Genomic DNA, 20,467 nt, shown 5'->3' on the forward strand with positions numbered 1-20,467 from the left:
CATGAATGGTGACTAAACAGGGGAGTTCCAAATGGAAAATTCCACTGGTGCTGACAGAATGTAAATTAAAACTTGGGAAGGAGGAAGAAAGGATTCCCCAGGATGAACTAAAGGGTCACTGCAGGAAAACCCAGCCTTGGAAGTCCAGCAGGACTTAAATCAGTGGGAATGTTATCAGCTCTGGGCTAATTGCCCTTTCCATGCATTCAGTAAATGTGCACACCCTGAGTTTAAGACTGGATTTGGATTCTGCTCCATTTAACAAAGCACTTCTCCACGTGTTGATGTTTCAGTAATTCAAGGTTCCTGCGAGGCGCCTGCTGCTACAATTTCAATTTAGTTAAAAAGGGATGAGAAAGCCCATCCCAGGAGATTCCCAACTATTCTTTGCAGGAATTAGGGAAATTCTTAGACTCCCCATGCAGCAAAGCTCAAATGTGCAGCTAAAAATTCAATTCTTTTATAGATATATAATTTTTTTATATATCCACTGATTTAAGGTAACAAGTTCTTTACAACAAGTAAATATAAGGTATGTGCAATGAATATTAGTGCTTAAAAAAGGAAAACAATACAATATCTTCTCTGCGTGATTGGAGTATCCCCAGTGCTTGTTTTCCAATTAAGTAAAAAAAACACAGAAAAGTAAGGATATATGAAAAGAGTATCTCTGCAGTCACATCCAGGATATTGGTAGAAGCAACTAACAATAATTTTTTGTCTTAGAAATGTGTTGTGAGAATTAACTCATATTTGAAAAAAAATGCCTTTAGTTCTGGGATGAAAGACCCTGGACAAATATAAACCCTTTCAATATTTTGAAGCAGTCTGGCAAAATTTCTTCTTCCAATTCCTCTTTGCTGTAACTGCTTGCACTAGAAGATGGAAATAACAACAAGGATATTAAAGTCATCGTATTTTCTTATATATGTACAAAGTCACTGCTTTGTTCAACTAAAAATTACCTGTTAGTAATTAGATGGGGTAATCAGATGGGGTTATTTATGGTTAGTTAAACATTAAAATGGTTCTTGTAATCAATTAAAACACCACCTTAGGCTTTTTATGGTACCTGATACAAGACTTTTCACACACAAGTCAGAATTTGACAAAAATTTAGAGATTGGTAGCACTTGTGTTGGTCTCTTAAAGCTGCACACAGAAAAAAACAACCGTTTTAGACAAATATGATTTTGAGGCCTAAATGTAGAAATATTAACTTTCAAGGTGGGATATAAACTAACTAATCTTCTGGAGGCTCTGTTGATTTGAAATGACAGTGCAGAATTTTTATCTCATCAGTGACTGATAGTTTGCATATGAAGTTTGCAAACACAATATGTTTTTGTCATATAAAATACAGTTAATTTTGCTCACCGCCACAAGGGAAATTTTGGAGTAATTTTATCAACATGTTCTCTAATGCAATGAATTTTGGGGCTCCCAGGCTCAGTAACTTTCTCAGAAGAAGAAATAACTCTTCTTAGTCTCACTCTGACAGTTGCTGGCAACTGTAAATACTTTAAACAGGAACATTGAAAAAGATTAGAAATTAACCATAGTGAAATTGGCTGCTCCTTTCTCTCATTTCAGAAACCTGAAAGAGTAAAAGCAAAAGGAAACACGTGGGGGGAGTACAGAAGCAAAACATAGAGAAAATTAATCCAGCTCAGAGCCAGGCGCAGGAGTTTTAACAAAGAACACGACTAAGCTATAATAATTTCTGCAAGGATGGGTGATCCAAGACATTGGCAGCATGTGAGTATTACATGTGCTGAGTGGCTGGCTTACTGGTGGGTATCCCAGTTTTTACTGTGCTTATCCCATGCCTGGAAGAATGTCCAAGACTGAAATCCAGTAGCTGATTTGGAAGAAACCACAGTCATGTAAGTGCCAGAGCATGAGATGTGGTGTGAGATGTTTTGGACCAGGAACAGGCTGTCATTGCAATTCTTGAATTTATCCACCTGTCTGTTGGGATTTTAGTTGACTAGAGAGTGGAAAAGTACAAGGCTGTGGCTAATTCTAAGTCTTGCACTTGCAAGATAGTGTGTCTTTGGGCTTAGCTGTAGTATGATAACAAATAGTGAAAGAGACATGAGAAAAGAGAGATGTTACCCCTAAAGAATGGGGAAGAGCTGATGTAGTGTGGCCAATGGACGGTGTAAATTACAGAATCTTCATGAGCTTATGACTTCCTGTATAAGTGTCTGATGCTCTCTTCAACAAACAGAGCTTGCTGAACACTCATATTGAAAATCTCAAGTCTTCCCTCACCCGACAAATAGCTCATCCCCGACAAATAACTCATTCTGCAACACCTGTCCAAGAGTAACCTGCCTTTCCCCATGGGGAGGCTGTGGCTGAGCCTTGAAGCCTTCCCCATGATCTTCAGCTCCCAGGCAGAGCAGGATGTGGGGGAAATTTGTATTAAAAGAAGGGAGGAAGTCCCTGCTCACACTGGAGCACAGCCAAAAGGAGGGCAGTGCCTGTGTCTGTGCTGAAATTCATGCCTTAGGATTTTAGCTTTTGTATTTTTCATGTATTTGTAATCCTGCACTTCTTTAGTGTGTAACTCTAGACTCCATATACAGTGTGAGCTGCTGCTTTCACATTTTGGTCAGACAGAACAATTCCTCTCTGGGCCTGGGAGTCAAGGACACCTCACTGTCTCAGCCCCTGAGAAATATAAACAAAAGTGAGTTGGGGAGAGCTAACTTGGGGTAAATGACTCCATTACCTGAAGCTGTAATTGGAAGATTAACCGCCAATATGCAAATGGACCAAACTTATAAAAGTGTGAAAACCCATGACCTGTCATCTGATTTTGGGTGTTTTGTCTGCCCTAAATGTACCTGAAGGCCCTTCAATAAATATAACTGCTTTCATTCTCAGTTTTGTCTGCCCCTTGTTTTTAGGTAAGCCCAAAAAGGCATCTAAATAATCAGTGTGAGGCAGAACAACTGGAGGCACATCCCTGGTAAGGCTGAGGACCAAGTGCTCCAGCACATTCTGCAGCAGAAGAAAACAGCTGTGCTTAATGCTCCCATCCTGTGTGAGGGCAGGCAAAATAATCTCCAGCCTTTGTGGGGAATGAACTGCCTGTGGCTCCAAGCTCTTATCACCCTCTTTGGATGGAGGCTATGGAAGGAACCAATAGTGACATATGTATATGATCTGAAAATTCATATATGTATATGATCTGAAAATTACTGAAACGCCTTCTAAAATAAAGGCTCTGGCAATATCTGAGTCTCACATGAGATGTTGCTGGCATTTCTATCCTGCTGCTTGTCAGGGAATACTGGGGGGATGCCTGGAGCCTGAATCCCTGCAGTTTCATCCTCTGCCTCCACATTTCCTCTGGAAGTTTAGACATAATTTGTGCAGCTTTTACAGCACTGAGAGGTGCTACAAAAGGAAGGTTCTGTAAAACCATGCTGCAGAGAGATTAAAAAATCCTTATACACAGATGGAATGAGGTGAGGCCCATGTATTTCCAGGCCAAAATTGCATAATCTCAGACAAATTAATGTTTGATGATTTGACTTACTCAAGATTTGTAAGTCCCACTTTGGGCTTAATCTCTTTGCTCCATTGGCTTTAATTAAACTCATCTGCATCTTATGAGTTTCGGTGAGCTCATTACAAAGCCAGCTAAACAAACAAGACATTGCTCATGTGGATGAATTACACTGAATTCCCCATTTCTGCATTTTTGCTATTTCATGTGATCTTGTGAACAAAGAAATTAGCAGTAAATGTTTGCAGATTATTGCAATGGAAGTATAACTCTTGTCAGGATTGATTGAAGGGAAGAGTGGCTACATTCTGATTTTTATCAACAATATGCCTCTGCCCAGAAGTCCTGGTAAGCATTAAATGAGGAATTGAGTACCCTGCTTTCATTTTCAGACTCTGGATCTCAGACAAAAACTCTTTCCAGAGTCTGTATCTGATAAATTATTGGAAACCAGACTGGCATTTGAGGTGCCCGGATAAAGAGGCAATAAAAATATTTTCTATTTGTTTACACTGAAAAATATCATATACTGAACTGTCAAGTCTGAAAAATTGATGCTTCTGACTTCACAAATATTCAGCAGCCTAATAGAAATGTCAGATGTGTGTGGTTCTGAGAGAGGAAAAGGAGAAAGAAAAGAAACAATCAGCCACATAACAAATGTTCATTTATTTTCATCAGATTTGATACTTCATCATGCAAGTGATAGATCCAAAGACTGAGAAAGTTTATAGAGCTTCTTTTCTTCTTGATTTCAGTGATTTTTGATTAAGCACTATACAGTAGCAGGGTTGAGTTGCAGCTATTTAACATCACCAGCTCTTGCTGGAAAATTGCTGTCCTGTGGATGGAGATTTGTGCTGCTGAAAGCAAGAGGCTGGGGCTGCCTTCCAGCAAATTCTAACAGGAGGAGCATCTGGGTTTGGGGATCAAGCAGAATTTTGATTTCCCCCTGCTCACATGAAGATTGAAGAGTTGTGTTGAGTGGGAGGGGGAGCAATCTTCTACCCTTTCATTATTTTAACATTTTTTTTGTAACTTACTGTTTTCTGCTTTAGAAAGGAGAAAAGAAAGTCACATAATAGGGGGGGAATGAATGGAATTTCATCTGTTTGGCTGACATTGCAAAGAGCAGTAAAAAATGCAATTTTTGAACTGGAGGGTCCAAATCTGAGAATGTGGAAATTCAGATACTCTGTTCACCAAGGGTAAAAGATGGTCCTTGGTGGGGGCAGCAGCAGCTGGTGGAAGAAGGCATTTTTGCTGCCAAAAGCTGCCACAGATCAACATTCTGCAGTTGCCCCTTGGCTTTATTGTGTGCACACAGTGAAAACACAAGGTAAAAAGTCTGAAATTGAAGCTCACTAAAATACAGGGGGAAAAAAAAAGAATCATTCTTGCTTTGTTCAATTTCTTTGTAAACAGCTTTCAGTCCCTAAACTCTAAGCCAAAGCGAATCAGTGTTATGATGGTCTTTGTTTTCTCTGTAACATCTTAGAGCAGATTATCCTTTGGGCAATAGCTGTGTTTTGGTGTAATTACAAAATTAGAGCAAATGCATGTAAATCAGACACACGGGGGCACAATCAGCTGTAGGATTGTTGTGGCAAACACACACTGCATATGAAGTACATGGTCTTGAGGTCCAACTAATGGAGCTGTCAGCAGCCATTAAGGGTGATGAAGTTGCAGCTTTCAAGACCTGGCTGTGAGGAGCAGGAAGAATTGAATATGCATTAAAATTGTAGCCCCAGGGGACTGGTTCAGCTGCTGGAGGGGCTAGAGCAGTCCCAGCGTGTTCTGCTGTCCTGAAAGCACAGAAAGAGATTCGGGTTTGTGGAACAAAACATATTGCAGCTGAGGACACCCTGGACTTTGGGGGCTGCTCGTTTTTGAGGGGCCATTTCTGCATCAGACTGACATTTGGTTGTGGTGTTCAGTGGAAGGCTGGACCTGATGAGCTTGGATGTCTTTCCAAACCTGAATGATTGCACGATTCTAAATTTCAAAAGGAGCGTGGAATCAGGATATTGAACTAGGCTGAAGTAGTATTTTCTGATTTTACTCAGCCCAAGAAAGTCACCTTATGCCTAAACTGACCCTGGATATAGGAAAGGCCAGGACAGCAAAACACTGAAACTGCAACTGTCAAGAAGAATTTTGTCCTTCTTCAGTCCTGACTACCACTGTGCCCCATTATGCTACCATGGAAAAAAAGATTTAAAATATCTTTGAAACTCTGGGTACCAAAAAAACCCAATTTCTTTAAATACAGGCTAAGAATTGCATTGTCACAGGAACTCATGCACACAATTGTCTATTTTTGTATTTGACCTAAACTTGTTGCTAAGTCTTATGGATCTAACAGGAGTTAAGTCAGAACACACAAGTGGAGAAATGATTGCCTGTATAACTGGTATTCATTTGCAGAAAAATTGAATTGCCCATGTAAGAAACAACAGGAAAAAGAAACTGGTCTCAGATGAATGGATATTGCTGTGGCGTAATAGTCCCTGATAGTCTGTAACTTTTGTTTGTGCAAGCTAAATGGTGCAATTTTAATTACCATAATGCTCAAATCACTGTAATGGATTACAGGATGTTTGTATTGCTGGAAATCTAATTCTTTCTCCTTTTTTTCCAATTTTTTAAGTGGGAACTCGTAAGCAGCCATATTGTCATTATTCTGTGGTTCTTTTGAAGAGCCTAGGGATTTGCAGGAGAGAATGAAGGCAGAGATATTGTCATGCCACAGTCCTGCTATAAATAGCTGATTGGTGTGGGGTTTGCTTGCAAGCTTGGGCTTCAAAAGGCAGCATTTTAATATTTCTTTCTCTGAACATGGATGGCTGCAGAGACAGGAAGGTACCAGAGAAAAACAAATGTCACTGAGCTGCTTCTAGCTCTTCTGTGCACTGGGTGCCCCTCCCTGCCTCTCCCATGTAGGCAAAGCACTGAGGTACTTAAAAAATATTATATACTACCCTTGGAAATATGTACCAAGTTGAAAAATGAGTGCCTTGAACTTCAGGACTATTGAAAGGAAGAAAATAGGAAAGATTGGGGCAGGTTATATTGAGCTGCCTGGAACTCTGTGGAAGTGGTGCTTTTGGAAAAACAGCAGGGTTACAACAGACAAATAAACCAGCAGCAGAATTGCCAGCAGCTGTCAAATCAAAAGCAGCAGTAAAGCAGAAATACACAGTCAGTATCAGTCTGAATAAGCATTTGTTAAATACACCAAGGACAGACAGACAGTTGTGCCGAGCCATAACGTCACTGGTATTTTCAAAAGATAATTTTCCCTGTTGGTAGCAGCTGGTAGCTGACACTCTGCTCTGATCACTATGGCTATCTTAATCAAATGAGTGAGGAAAAAGAACCATGAAATAATTTTTAGGAAAAAAAAACCCAAAATGTTACCCCATTAGTTTTGAGTGATGGATCATGCCATACTTTTTTTTCCTGAGTTTCCCATAATGGAGTCTGCTAGGAACTGACAAAAACAAGAGTCGACTGCAGAATTTAGGAAGTATCAATCAGGTGGAGACCTGACCTGGCTCTGTGCTCAGTGAGGTGCTGCTGGGAGCTGGAAACATTTTGTTTCCCCACCAAATGTTTTTCCACAGTCAGCAGAGGTGAATTCTCCCAGCTCAGCCTGTGCGTGTTGCCTTGTAAATCCACACAAACCAAATTCACAGTAGAGGGATGACAACACAACACAGAGGGGTTTAGAGCCTGCCCACAAACAACATTGTCTGATTCCATGTATGGGTAATGGATGATGTCTGTGACCAGTCCATGTCCATAATTAAGTTTTTGAGTTTTCCAGGTTATTAACTCTGGAAGCTTGTAAGGAACTGCATGTTCCCTGGGCTGCAAACAAGGACTTGGGACACAGGTTTGGGCAGCAAAGAAAGAATCATTGCTGGAAAATAACTGGGGTTTCAACCACTTCCTCTGCCAGTGAATTCAGAGCTGTATTTTATTAAAATTAAAGTAATTTTTGTTGCGCGAACTAATGATACTAGACGATCTTTCTGTAGCTCTCCTATGGTGACTCTCAATTCTGTGGGGCATCTCTCAATGCACATGTTCTAATTTCTGCAGTCCCTATAACTCTGCATGAGCAGGTCACCTGAAATGCTCACAGAATAATCCTCCCCAGCCCTCAGACAGGCTGCTTTGATAAGTGTGCTCATGAGGAGCTTTTGAAACAGGAGCCAGCAGCTGCACGCCGCTGCTGCCTCCACGGCATGGGGAATGTTTCATCAGCTTCTCTTTAATGCGCGGCTTTGCTTTCTCGTCTGGGATTGTGTCTGATAAGGACAATCTAAAACTTTCTCTGGCAGTTGCAGTGAAACTCTCAGCAGAGATGCCTCTCTGTATGGGGAAAAAAGTACCTCTCTAAAAATGTGCAGTTTCTAAAGCCAAGCCAGGCTGAGAGATGCTGTGCTACCAAATGTGCATCATCAAAGTTCGCAGTGCTTGTGGCTTGCTTTGCCTTCCTCTCATCCTTCAGGATTCTGAAGCAGCATACTTCAAGGGTTTGACAAGAAAGAGGCAGAAATTCCCTTTTGTGCAAATCTGCTTGATGCTTTGGAACACTGTTCATTCAAAAACTCCATTAAGGTACTCCCCTAGTGATGTGGCTCTGACAGAGAGAAACAGAATTAGTTCCACAGCAAGGAAGAAAACAAAAGAAAAAAAAAAAAAAAAAAAAAAAAAAAAAAGAAAAGCCATCTTGCAAGTTTGCCATTCCAAAGAATATTAAATTTACATTAATTAACATATCCTGTTAAATAGGGTATATTAATTCTTATCTAAAGGAGAGAAATGCGTGCAAAAATTCAAATAGGGCAGCACAGACACAGGTTTCCCTACCAAAGGTTGTGTGGCCCTTTGGAGTCTGGTCCAGAGCCATTTGTATTTCAGAAATCATTATCCTGTGCAGTGCAAGGAGTGAAACAGCTCCCTGAATCCTTCTGGCAGAAATCTGGTTAATAGGAACATAATACAGACTTTTCTGAAACCTAACCTCCCACTTTAGGTGCTGGAATATTCCTGTACTTGTGGAAAATTTGGGGCTCTCTTTTGGACTGAATTGACATTTATATCATCCCAATGAACAACAGATTCCTTAGAAGACCTGCTGGCCAAGATTTACAAAGTTTGAAAAGTAAAAGTGTGTTTATTTATTTTTTATTTGTTTGTTTGTTTGTTTGTTTGCACAGAGGCAGTTCCTCGCAGCACAGCTCCAGCCATTCATCAAAAGCACATTTTATGTGGCTTTGCACAAGAAAGAATGAGTCATCCTTCTGGCCCCAAAAGCCTTCAAGTTTACAAAAAAGGAGACAACAGGCAGAGACAGCCAGATGAGTAGTAAGACATGAGAGAGGATTTGGTCAGCATCAGTCAAAATCACAGACCTTAGAAAATGTCTCTTTTGAAAAACAATGTGTGAGAGTGAACAACTCCTTTACCTTTGAAATGAAGATATGCAACAAATAGCATAAAAAGCAAACAGCGATGTCACTTGAAGGCACAGAGGACTTATTTCACTCTGACAATCAAAATGTTTCTGTCTTATTGTTTGTCTTGAAATGAAATTTGTCATATTGGTATATCCTGCAGAATTTTTCAATTTTGCAGAAAGCTCCTTTGTTTCAGAAAACTAATCGTCAGATTTTTTGTTCTTGTTGTCTTTATAATCTTGCTATATCAGGATTTTATCATCTCCTTTAAAAAATGGTGGGAGAATACTCTGATTATATTTACATTATGAAAAATTTGGTATAAATGTACAAAAATCAGATTATTCTGGATTTCAAATTATAAAGCAGAGTTTGTGGTTTCATTAAGTTCACTGAGGTTGCTGGCACCATTGTTTTGGAGAGTTTTAATTGCTTTTTGTGACTAATGAGCCTTTCCATTAAAGCATGTGTCATTGGGAAGAGGTAGCTCTCCATGTATTCAGTTACACATGAAGCAACCTCTTTTCAGTTTACAATCTGTTACCATATTTTGAATATGTGACAGCTGATGCAACATAGTAGTTGTGCTAGGGAAAACATGGGGCTGAAAAGCTTTAAAAATACAGTGCTTGAAAACTCCAATAAACTGCTGTCTTTGTATATATTCTTTATGTATTATAACTGCTGTGACTTTAGTCAGCTCTCTGAATAATTTTCAAGGTTAAATTTTTTACTACTGCAGCTATGCATGTCCAAATGCTCAATTATTTCACAATATTTTAAATCAATTATCAAGTGATATATCAGAGAATATTTTCTGCCAACTCACTGTACCTCTCCAAAGGCATGTGAGTAAAAAACCACCATGCATTGTATTTTGTACAATACTTTTAATCAAAAAGAGGTAAGAAAGAAGCAGACACACAGAAAAGAACTGTAAAACAGACAGGCTGCAGAGAATTTTATCTACAAAAACAAATGTTGGCACAGTTTTAGTCACACTAGCCAGGGTACCAGATTTATATTCCCACCTTTAAGTGTACTTTGCTACAAAACAATGACATTAATTGGCCACATTACCTTTTGTTTGTGGGTTGGGATGCAGTGCCTGAGTCTCTGCCTGCAGTCAGTGAGGGCCTTTTTACACTGCTTAGGGAGTTTCCAAATGGTCCTACCTGAAAATTCACTTAACGGTCTCACACCTCTTTTTTAAAAATTAAGGAAAAACCCCAACACCCCAGTAATTTTTTTGTCCAAAGTCCAACTAATGTTCTGTTTAGACTGAAGTGTAGACCATATGTGTGATTCCTGAGGGATGGGAGCAGGATGAGTGCTTGGATCCCTGCAGCATTGGGGTTGCTGGGCACAGCAGCCTTTGGTGTGAGCTCAGGGCACCCTGATTTCTCAGTCCACGAATATTCTTTACCTTAGCAATGAATATGTAAATCTGTAGTGCTGTTCTCTGGTTTCCCATAGACAGAATCAGACCCTGAACTTCTCTCAGTACTAATCCATCTTCTTTGTTGATAACATATGCTGTGCAAACTAATAGAGCCTTTTTCCTTCCCCTGTCTTATACCTCACATTCAGAGTTCATCCCTAATACTTAGGTTTTGCTTGTTTCTTAAAAAACAAAAACTCAAAGGTGGATGATTTTTTTGGGCCTTGACTTATCCATAACCCATTCCACAAGTCATGGCTTAGGCCCCATTACAGTGCTGGGGGGAAATAATGGCATCTGCCATTTCAGCTGCCTGTGGCACATCTCAGGAATGTGTCTTCCCTCTAAACAGCCACAGAGGTGCAGTTTCTGCAGGGATCACACTGTGCAATTACATGGTTTGTTTCTCCACCTCAGTGGCAGACACACTTGGCTTGGTTTTCCTGCACTCCTGTGGTAGAATGTGGCCCATCGATGTGTGTGTATCCTTGAAGCTCTGATTCCTGCTCTGTTCCTGGCTCCACATGGCAGTTCTCACTGGGAGCAAGCATCAGGCTTTCCCTGGAGTTCTGACATGCAGGGGTGGAGCAATCATCAGTTGCCCAGATGACAGGAGGCTGGTGCATGGCTGTAAAGGCATTGCCGTCCTTTCAGTAGCTGTGGTCATAAGGCCACTATTTCACCATGTGATTGATTGAATTATTAATTAATTATCTTATTTCCTGTGTCTGTAAATCTCCTTTCATTCATTCATTCATTCCCACCTAAATGCTTTCCTCTGCATGTATGTAGTAATTATTTTAGTTGCACCTCAGAGGCCTAAAATACAGCAGGCACCCTACTGTTTTAGGGAGAATTAATTAGGTTTCTCTGCTCTCTCTTTTCCATGTGTTTAATACCTTTTAAATGTGCATTATCTGGTACATAAGAGTACCTGGCAGTGATAGAGGACCCCACTGTGGCAGGTGAGGCTGTTTTCTCCCTGCTTTATAAATTCTGAGTAGATGAGGTGGTTTAGGATGAGGAAGAACAGTTTCCTTGTGGGTACAAGCACTTGGAGAGGTATGGTAGTTAAACAGAGTAAATCTACAAGAGCCTAGCTGAGAATGCACTTCTCTAGCAGTTAAATTAAAACTAAAAATATTCTGAGTCATCCTTGGTGCCCTTTCCATCACTTACCTAAAGAATACAGTCTAGTGCATGTATTGCATTGGAATTTGTTTTTGTTTGTTTGTTTGTTTGTTTTCTCAGAAGTGACACAAAATATGTTTCTGTTGGACTGGAGGTGATGGCATTGTCCTTGGATTTGGCTAATGTTCTGTGATTCCAAACATAACTACTGCTACCAGGAAAGCTGGGTCAGAAATTCCTGAGGACCACTGCCTAGAAGAACTTAGGAATTAAAGAATCTGGGGTGAAACAAAAGACTTGAGTATACTGAAAGAAAACTAGCATTTGAGGCAGTGAGAGGTCATGAGTGACTGCTGATCATTGTACTGATCATTTTAGCTCCAACTTCTTCAATCCACTCATATGATCATTTTGTAGTCTTGCTAAAGTACATATATTTTCTGGGGACCGTGACCTGGTTTTATCAGTGCCCACACCCTCAATGTGCTCAGCACAACATATTGTAGTCCCAAATCAGGACCCACATGGGGACCCAAGGGATTAAATTTTATTTATTTATTGCCTGTGTTTCTCCTGTAAATGCATTTGTTAAACAGGCATTAAGTGACATGAGTGAAATAGTAAATGCTTCACTTTTGCAGGCAGCCAGGGAAAATAAATCTCTACTTATGAATTGTGTTTTGTTTATATTTCTAGCTAAGATAAATATATTAATTAGTGCAAATCCAAGAAGTTGCATATAAGAATACAGGCAACCTTAAAAGGTCAGGCAGAGTATGATCCAAACAATATTTGCTCCCTCATACCTACTTTCTCCCTAATTGGAAGGATAAGCAGATATTCTGTGGCTGCTTTTTTATGCTGTTTGGGTGAAAACACAGTTGGTTTTGGTAAAAACATTACCATCCTAATGATTGCAGTGCCAGCTGGACTCTTTAAGATGTTTATGTCCCCTGCACACACAATAACTTAAACTTTTCTCAGTCCTTGTGGTTTCAGTGGTAGATGGCAGGATGGCAACCCAAACGCCAACCAACATGCCTGCTAATTGATTTTTGCAATTTTCAGTGAATATTGTTGTTTGGAAACTTGCTCCTGCTCCCAACAGGAATGCCAGTTAAAATTGCGATGACTCTGCTTGAATCTTTCATAGTATTTCTGTCCCTTCCTGCCTCAGTGATGTGTTCTGACTGCCACCTGATAGGTATTTAATGCCATCTTTTGAAGGCAGACATGGGAATTTCTGGTCTGTGGCCATGCAGAAGGAATGAAAATTCCTGGTGCTCCATGACAGCCTATTTTTAGCCATTATTTATTAATTTTTCATGTGACCACATACATGTCCACGTGAATTTTCTGGCTTTTGCTGTGTCTCTCCTCTCCTGACTGTGGTGTTTCCTTGCACTCTTGGATTATTTGTTTGGCTGAAGGATAAAGGAGTAGAACATGGTAATTAAAAATACAAGGCTGCTTTTGGCTTGTCCTGGGGCACATGCTGGAAAAATATTAAGGAGGAAATAAATGCCTTCCATTGGGCTCACCTGAGAAAGGTCTTGTAAAACTGAGTCAACAAAATGAAATACCAGGAATGCTGAAGGAGAATGATGCACAGAGGAGCTGGTGAGAGCTGTGTGATACTGCAGAGGAGACAGACCTGCAGATCTTTTAGTTTTGGGGTTTTTTTCCTTTTATTTAAGAAAAAAGATGCAAATAAATAAAATTAAAGTATTATTTTGCTGGCAATGGTGAGCTGAACCTGAGTGCCTTTACTCGAAGACCCATACAGATCTTTAGTGTTTGTGACACCATTTCTTTGAACTGGTTTACAGTGCAGCCTGTGGATTGAGTTCCACATGTCCTTGTGGATCTCCCAGAGAGAAATCCCAGGGACTAACTCAGTCCTTGATGTAATTGTGTGTAATTTAGGAACCTCCTCAACAGGAAGGCAAGTGCCAGCTCAGATTTGCAAATTGTTCTCACATAATTATCAAAGAGAATATCCTGAACAAGTCTCTGCATTGGCTCTTGAATTAAACACAAACAAAACACGTTCAAAATAGTTATCCTTCATGAACACCACAGAAATCTAAATCTTGTCAGACTCCCTTTCCTCCTGAATGCCTGGCCAGCCATAGAGATGCATTTCAATCTGCCAGAAATCATATTTTCCATCCTTTTTTCTTATTCTTTCTGAAGATGCTTGTTAATGAACCTTCTTGAACAGTCACAGAGGAGGATGAAAGGCCAGGGCCCTGGGTGGAAAAGCAATGCAGATTGGGAAAGACAGAAAGCTTATTTAATTCTTTTTTTTCCTGATCTCAACTCCCTCAAGTTATCTTTAAAAGAATGTTTAAAGCTTACTGTTAAAACTTTTCTACATTTAACTGTAATAATTAGAAGCAGATAAGGTAGCACTCAGGGAAAAGGGGAAAAATTTCACAACTGATTTCAACCACTGCTGGTCATGTGTTTGGGGGTGAATGAGATCTTGTACAGAGTTCACAGCTGTCTTTTTAACTTGGTCTTTATTTTTTAATCTGTTTTGCTTGAATTTCATTTGTTAGGAATGAAAGTCTTCATTTTGTGCCTATTACTTGCCAACCCTCTGAATTGTAAATGGGCACTAATGACTCTCAGCAGCAGCGAGCTGAGCTTTATTTGAGGATGGAGTTTGTGATTCTGCCAGTAAAGTGAAAGGTGTGGGTTGAAAGAAGGAACTGGGGGTGTGAGAAAAGTAGAGTGATTGAAACAGTCTTGATCAGCTCCCCAGGAAATGGCACTGCACTTGGCATGCTGCTCACCACATGGATCACTGTCCCAGAGGAATGATCAGGATTGATTGTTCCTAATGAGAACATAAACCCAGGAAGTCTGGTATCATGCCTACATCAATGACTAATTCCAGTCACTTAAAGAGGACATAAAAACCGTCTAATGAATCTACTGATTCCATAAGGGAAGGGAAGTGCTGATGTGACATTCTAAATACCAAGATCTCAGACATAATTAATACTCATTCTCAGCCACGCTTTTCTCGGGATTGTTAAAGTATCTTAAATGTAAATGAAGACTGCTATATGTGAATGTCTTCAGCTTTTTCTGGGGTAGATGGAAATCACTGGTCTAATGGCTTCTGGTCAAGCTGAATTTTTGATGTAGTAGTAACTCAAGGGCTCAGCTAATTCCTGTATCATGTTAAACCTGAAGAAACAGGAAAAGAGTAAAATATTTCTGGACAGTGGTCACTAGAATATGATATACAGCTGGAGTAGGGGTTAGAAATAGGACCATCCATGGGCTTTAGGAACAGGGAATAGGGACAGCATGGTCACAGCTGTCACAAATGTCCCTACCATTTACAGTGAAGTTGATGCCTCACAAGAGTGAGTGACTTTCTTCCTTTGGTCATTGGGTTGGGCCAGGAGAGGACTCTGCAGGTGAGGGTTAGAGGCAGTGAAGCTCTGATAAGGGCTCAGATGGACAGGGGTCACCACTGCTGTCAGCAGGCACAGTTGGTCTGATTTTGGCCCTGGGTCCTATAAATTTTCTATTGCATCTCCAAAGAAGGAATGTCCATAGAGTCACAATCACAGGCTGGATCTGAAGATTGACCTGCCCAGTTTCTGTTGAGAGCAGGCTCACCTGGAGCAGGTTGCTCAGGACCTTCTCCAGCTGGGTTTTCAATTTCTTCAGAACTGGAGGCTGCCAAAACTTGCTGGGCAGCATGTTGATGTTTCTTGGATGTGTTAAACAAGTAAATTAATACTTGCTGTACATTGCTTGAAAAACTATGAAGTTAGAATTGGCAGCTGTTTCTCTGAAGTGCTTGTTTCTCCTTTGCATTTTTTTATACAACTTGCTTCACCACACTATTAAAAATTTTTCAAAAAGCTGGACACAGTTGCTCAAATTTATAAAAATACAGCAGGATTTATGTAAAAAAAAAAAAAAATCCTAGGAATCAACAGGTTGCTAGCAGGAGTCTCTGCTAGTGAGAAGAGCTCAGGAGCTGGCACCTCTCTGAGTCCATGGCAGCAAGTTGGTTTTATTTGTTCTGCTCAGTCCTGTGTTATTACACAGCAGTGAAGCTGCAGTTGAAAATTTGTGCACTGCTCTTTTCCCCCAGTGCACACAGGACAACTCTGCTGGGCTGGCAGCACTCGAGATGAGGCACTTCTGGAGTTCCAGCAGCCCCAGAATCCTGATGGTCAATGATTTCCAGGTGCTGTCTTCTCTGGCATCGGAGCACTGCCAAGCCTGTGCCTTTGTTGGAAGCTGAGCTCACACAGGTTGTTCCCCAGGCACAATTTATCCCATAAATCAGCTTTTGTGGATAAACACAGCCCTCTCACTCAAAATGAGTGGGTCCTGCAAAGGCTTTATAATTGCAACACTAAAATCCAAGGCAGTTGTTTTAGTCAGATTATTAATGTTTCAAAAGGGTAAATGAATTTCTGATTTTCTTCCACTGCCCACCAAATGTTCCCTTGCCTCTTCCTCAGAAGGTGATGCATGTGGGGCTTTTACCCTGGATCATACAGAGCTGAATGGCAGAGACCTGAGCTCCCTGATGCTCAGAGAAACAGGCCCAGAAGCACAAATTTTTAGGAGTCAGCCTGGCCATGGCTTTGCCCATAGACTTGTCTTCTGCTCAGTCCTGAGCTGCTTGTCCAGGGAAGGCATCAGGCCAGGTACAGGAGCCGCAGCTGGTCTGATAAGAGACATAACAGTGACATCCTCTCTCCCAGCTGCTGATGGATGCAGAGCAATGAGGCTTTGCCCAGGCTCTGCCTTCTGCTGCTCCACAGTACGCATTTCCAACAGCAAGAATTGGCCAGGAATTAGGGGGGAGGTTTCATGCATTTTATGTGTAAGCAGAGATTGTAAATAACGCCTCACTAATTCCAAAGGGGACACCCATGTCAAATGATGTCACTTAACAAAGTCAGCCTCCCAAAATGCAGATAAATGTAATCTCTAAACCAGAAGCTCTGTGTTGGGTCCCTGTGCCACTTCAAATGCTGATGGATTTATACTGTGAAATACTTCAGCCTGGCATTCCCTCTCCCCACTGTGCTTTAATCCCAACTGCACACGCCACTGTCTCTTTATGCAATAGTTAATAATCAATCTTCAATTATCTGGTTACAACATAATCTTCAGCCTGTTACTTCCGTTATGTGTGAGACAAAACAAACCAACAGATGATTTGGAGACTCTTGAAGCAGTGTTAGCTACTTCAGTGGAGATTTTCAGTCATTTCATTAGCTAGAAATTCGGATTATATGACAGAATGTGTGTCTGGCTGCTTTGGCTGTTACACTTAAGTAACCTAGGGATAACTTGACTTTATGTTATGAGACTTTCCTTAAGGCAGGAGTCTTCTCACAGAGCTATGTGGGTCTTGGAAACTTTTAACAGCAGCTTGTTAGTCAGTTGGATATTAGTGATAGATAAGCCTTTTCTGGGCCTCTGCAAAGTGGTTCATGATAACTGCTGTGGAGCAGTTGGACACCACACATTGCCCACACATTTATCACAAACCATCAAGCTGGTATTAAATCAAATGGTTCCATATGTGGAGCTCTCCTGGCACCCCTTCTTCTCCAGTGTCTCACTTGGAGGTTTGGTTTCCATCTGATCCATCAGCCAGGCTGTTCTCCCCATTGTTCCCCTTCCTTCAAACCCTAAACTGTCCCATTTGCAAAACTGGGGAAGTGTGGAAGGTCCTGTTTGGAAATGCTGCACATCTGCTTTGGCATCCTATTCACAGGGATTGTCAAATGCCTGCTTGCCTTGGATGGATTTTTTGCCTGAGAAAGCAAATTTGTGTATTTGGCTGGCTAGAAGAGGAAGTTCCTGACTGTATATAAGCTGACACCTAATGTTAGCTGACACCTAATGTTACAGTCTTCCAATCCCTTCCTGGTGCATGTGTGTGTCCCAGCAGTCATCAATACAGAAGGGAGGAAAAGGGAGAGGAAATGAAGCTGATTCTATCCAGAACTGGTGTGAAACTGCTACCCTAATATGCTAACAGTTTTAATTTAGGGAACTGTTACAACTGGAGTAAGGGTAAAGAAGGGATATTTCCAAGGCGTGGAGTGCTGTTTGTATTTGTTGATTAATTCCTAATGAGGGCAGAAGCACTTAAAGGAATACAATAAAGGTACATTTTCTCTTTTCATTTGGAAACATAACATCTGAAAGTAATTTATTAGCAAAATACCAACTCTGTTTGCACATTTCTAAATAGAGTGTTAGAGCAACTGAATTTTAATTTTCATGTCTGCAATTTGTTAATACAACTACTCCGCAATACAGTTAGGTGTTTTCAAATCTTTCAGTGTTAATTAAAAAGCTAATAACTTGAAAATCTATAAATACTGAGATAGAGGGGCTAGTTCTCTAGGGAGATAACCCTTTATTTGCCAATTAGTAGAGATGCCTTTGGTAGAAGGCTGGGCTTTGTACTGCATGGGGCACTTTGTTACTCCACTCCTTTGTGCTACCTGGTGGATATTCCCACAAACAGTGCAGGGGCTGGTTCCCTAGAACAGATCAGCATATTCAGAGTTAAATGCAAGCAGAAAACAGAATCAACCCCACCACTTCAGCCCATGAACTTTTCTTCCTTCTCTGCTTTCAGCTCCTCTAACCCACCTGCCTGTCTGTGGATTGACTGAAGCTTGGCACAGGGTGAGAAGTTCTTTTCTGACTCTTAAAGCATCTCCAGCTCCTCTTGTAGTCTGATATGTAGAAGCTATGAGAAACTCTGAAATGCCAACATGCCCACCATGAGCAGTGGGGTGTGTTTGTCAGAGGATGTGTCCTTGCAGCTCTGAAACTCATGGCGGCAGTTTTGGGAAATACCCCTTGATCAGAACTGATTGTGGTATTTTCAGTTGCGGGAGGAATTTTTTGATGTGCCAAATTAAAAAAGGGAAAGGAAAATTTAAAAAAGGGAATTCAAGGCTTCTCACTGGAATCTTTGCTTCTTCCTTCTCCTGAAACAACTCATTGGGGTTCTCAGCAGCACGTCCTTTCCTGGGACTGCCCAGGGGAAAAAGTTCTACTTGCATTGCTGCATCAGTGGGGATGTGCAGAGCAGCCCCCACAGGGCTAATCACAGCTGAAGGGAAAAGTACTCTGTTATCATCCTGCAGTGCTCAAAGCAGTGTAATTCATGTTGTCCTCCTGCAAACAAACTCTGGTAGGCTAGAATATGAATCACTCTTTCCTGTGCCGTGTCTATTCTTTAGTCAGAGGGAATGGAAGGAAGATTTTATTTAAAGGTAGTGATCCTGTTCCTAAATTAACTTTATCTGGATGTAGCTTGGTTTTAATACAGTGACTCATGACCTTATGCTGGTGGGGGAGAAAAATGCTTTGCATAACACATACTATGGTTTGGCATTGATTGTTTTAAATTCTCTAATGTAAGGTATCTGTTTTAACCAAAAATGGACTTGCTCTGCAGTTATGTAAATGAAGCACAAAAAAAAATGAGGCTGGGCCACCTCTCAGAAGGAAAAGCTGTGTTTGAAATTGTAATTAAATGGTAACTTTAAGCCCCATACATTCAGCCAGCACCATGCACACAAAGTGGTTGAGGCTGTTTTAAAACAATCCAACAAGACAAATGCTGGAGCTGGGGACCAACACACCTTCCTAATGGCGCATCCCAGCATTGTCTCAGCACACAGCCATTTACCTCATGGGAATCATCAATTCTGCCCAGCCTTTCTGACGAATGGTGCGATGATGAGCTTCCTAAAAGGCACTCAGAGGAAGCCCTGCATGCTGCAGTCGGTTCAGATTGTTTAATGTTTGTCAGACCTGAATTGTTTTGGAAGGAGACGTTGAGAGTAATGGATTCTCTTGCTATTTCCACACGGGCAAGGCTGTACAGCCCCTCCGTGTGCCGTTTATTGCACTGCATTATGGATGAGGTGCTTTTGCCAGCAGATACATAAACACAAAACGGAAGAAGAGCACAAGAGAACAAATTCATGGATTGCCCAACATACAACTCTCAGCAATAATTTAGAAAAAATTTAAAACACTTTTGTGCAAATATTTTGGAACTGTAGATCTGAAGTGTGTTCTTTGCTGCATTCTTCCACAGAACACAGTGGCTTTACCATGAAACCACTCTTCCTTGTGTTGGAATTGTCTTATAGCTACTGCACTGCTGCTACAGGACACCTGCAATCTCAAGAGCCTGCCCAGAAAATGCCACATCACATCCTAAAAAAAGAGCTGTGCTCTTTCATTTCTCATTGCTTTAAGAGGATTTTAGGTGCTAAGTCCATTTGTAAACCTGCTGTTCAAACTGCTGAGGTGTAGGTGTGTAGCAAGTAGGAAATGCCAAATGTTTAAAAAGCACCTACCAGGAACTGATTTCCAAGAACCCACCGTGCATGGATTTCCAGCAGGCATTAGGGAGCACTCTGCTTAGGGATGGATTGGTAGATCCCCCTGGGCTGCCCTGTTGGCAGTCAAATCACTGTGCTGCTCTGCCTGTGAGCACTCACAGGAGACGCGAGACCCTCGCATTGCTGGGTTCTACCAGGCTGTCTGCAAATTCCCTCCTGATCAGCACCCAGCTGGTCCAGAGGTGCTCCAGCTGTTCCTGCGGGGCCAGCTCCAGCCAGCACAGCCCCTTGGGGATGTCAGGGGAAGGGTGAGGCTGGTGACAGTCATTGCTCACCCATGGGAGAGCACAGCCCTTCGGTCTGGCACTGCGCTAATCAAGCCAGGAAGGGTGCCAGAATTTGGCTCTTTATCAGTTGTTATGTAACTGACTTGGAACTTGGCATCCACATAGCTGGGAATCACCACTCGTGTTGACCGCAAGACATTGGCATTTTGTCAGGGCAGTTCTTGGCTTTCAGA

Source organism: Ammospiza caudacuta, chromosome 19 (genome assembly GCF_027887145.1).
Source record: "Ammospiza caudacuta isolate bAmmCau1 chromosome 19, bAmmCau1.pri, whole genome shotgun sequence".
In the NCBI taxonomy this organism is placed as follows: domain Eukaryota; kingdom Metazoa; phylum Chordata; class Aves; order Passeriformes; family Passerellidae; genus Ammospiza; species Ammospiza caudacuta.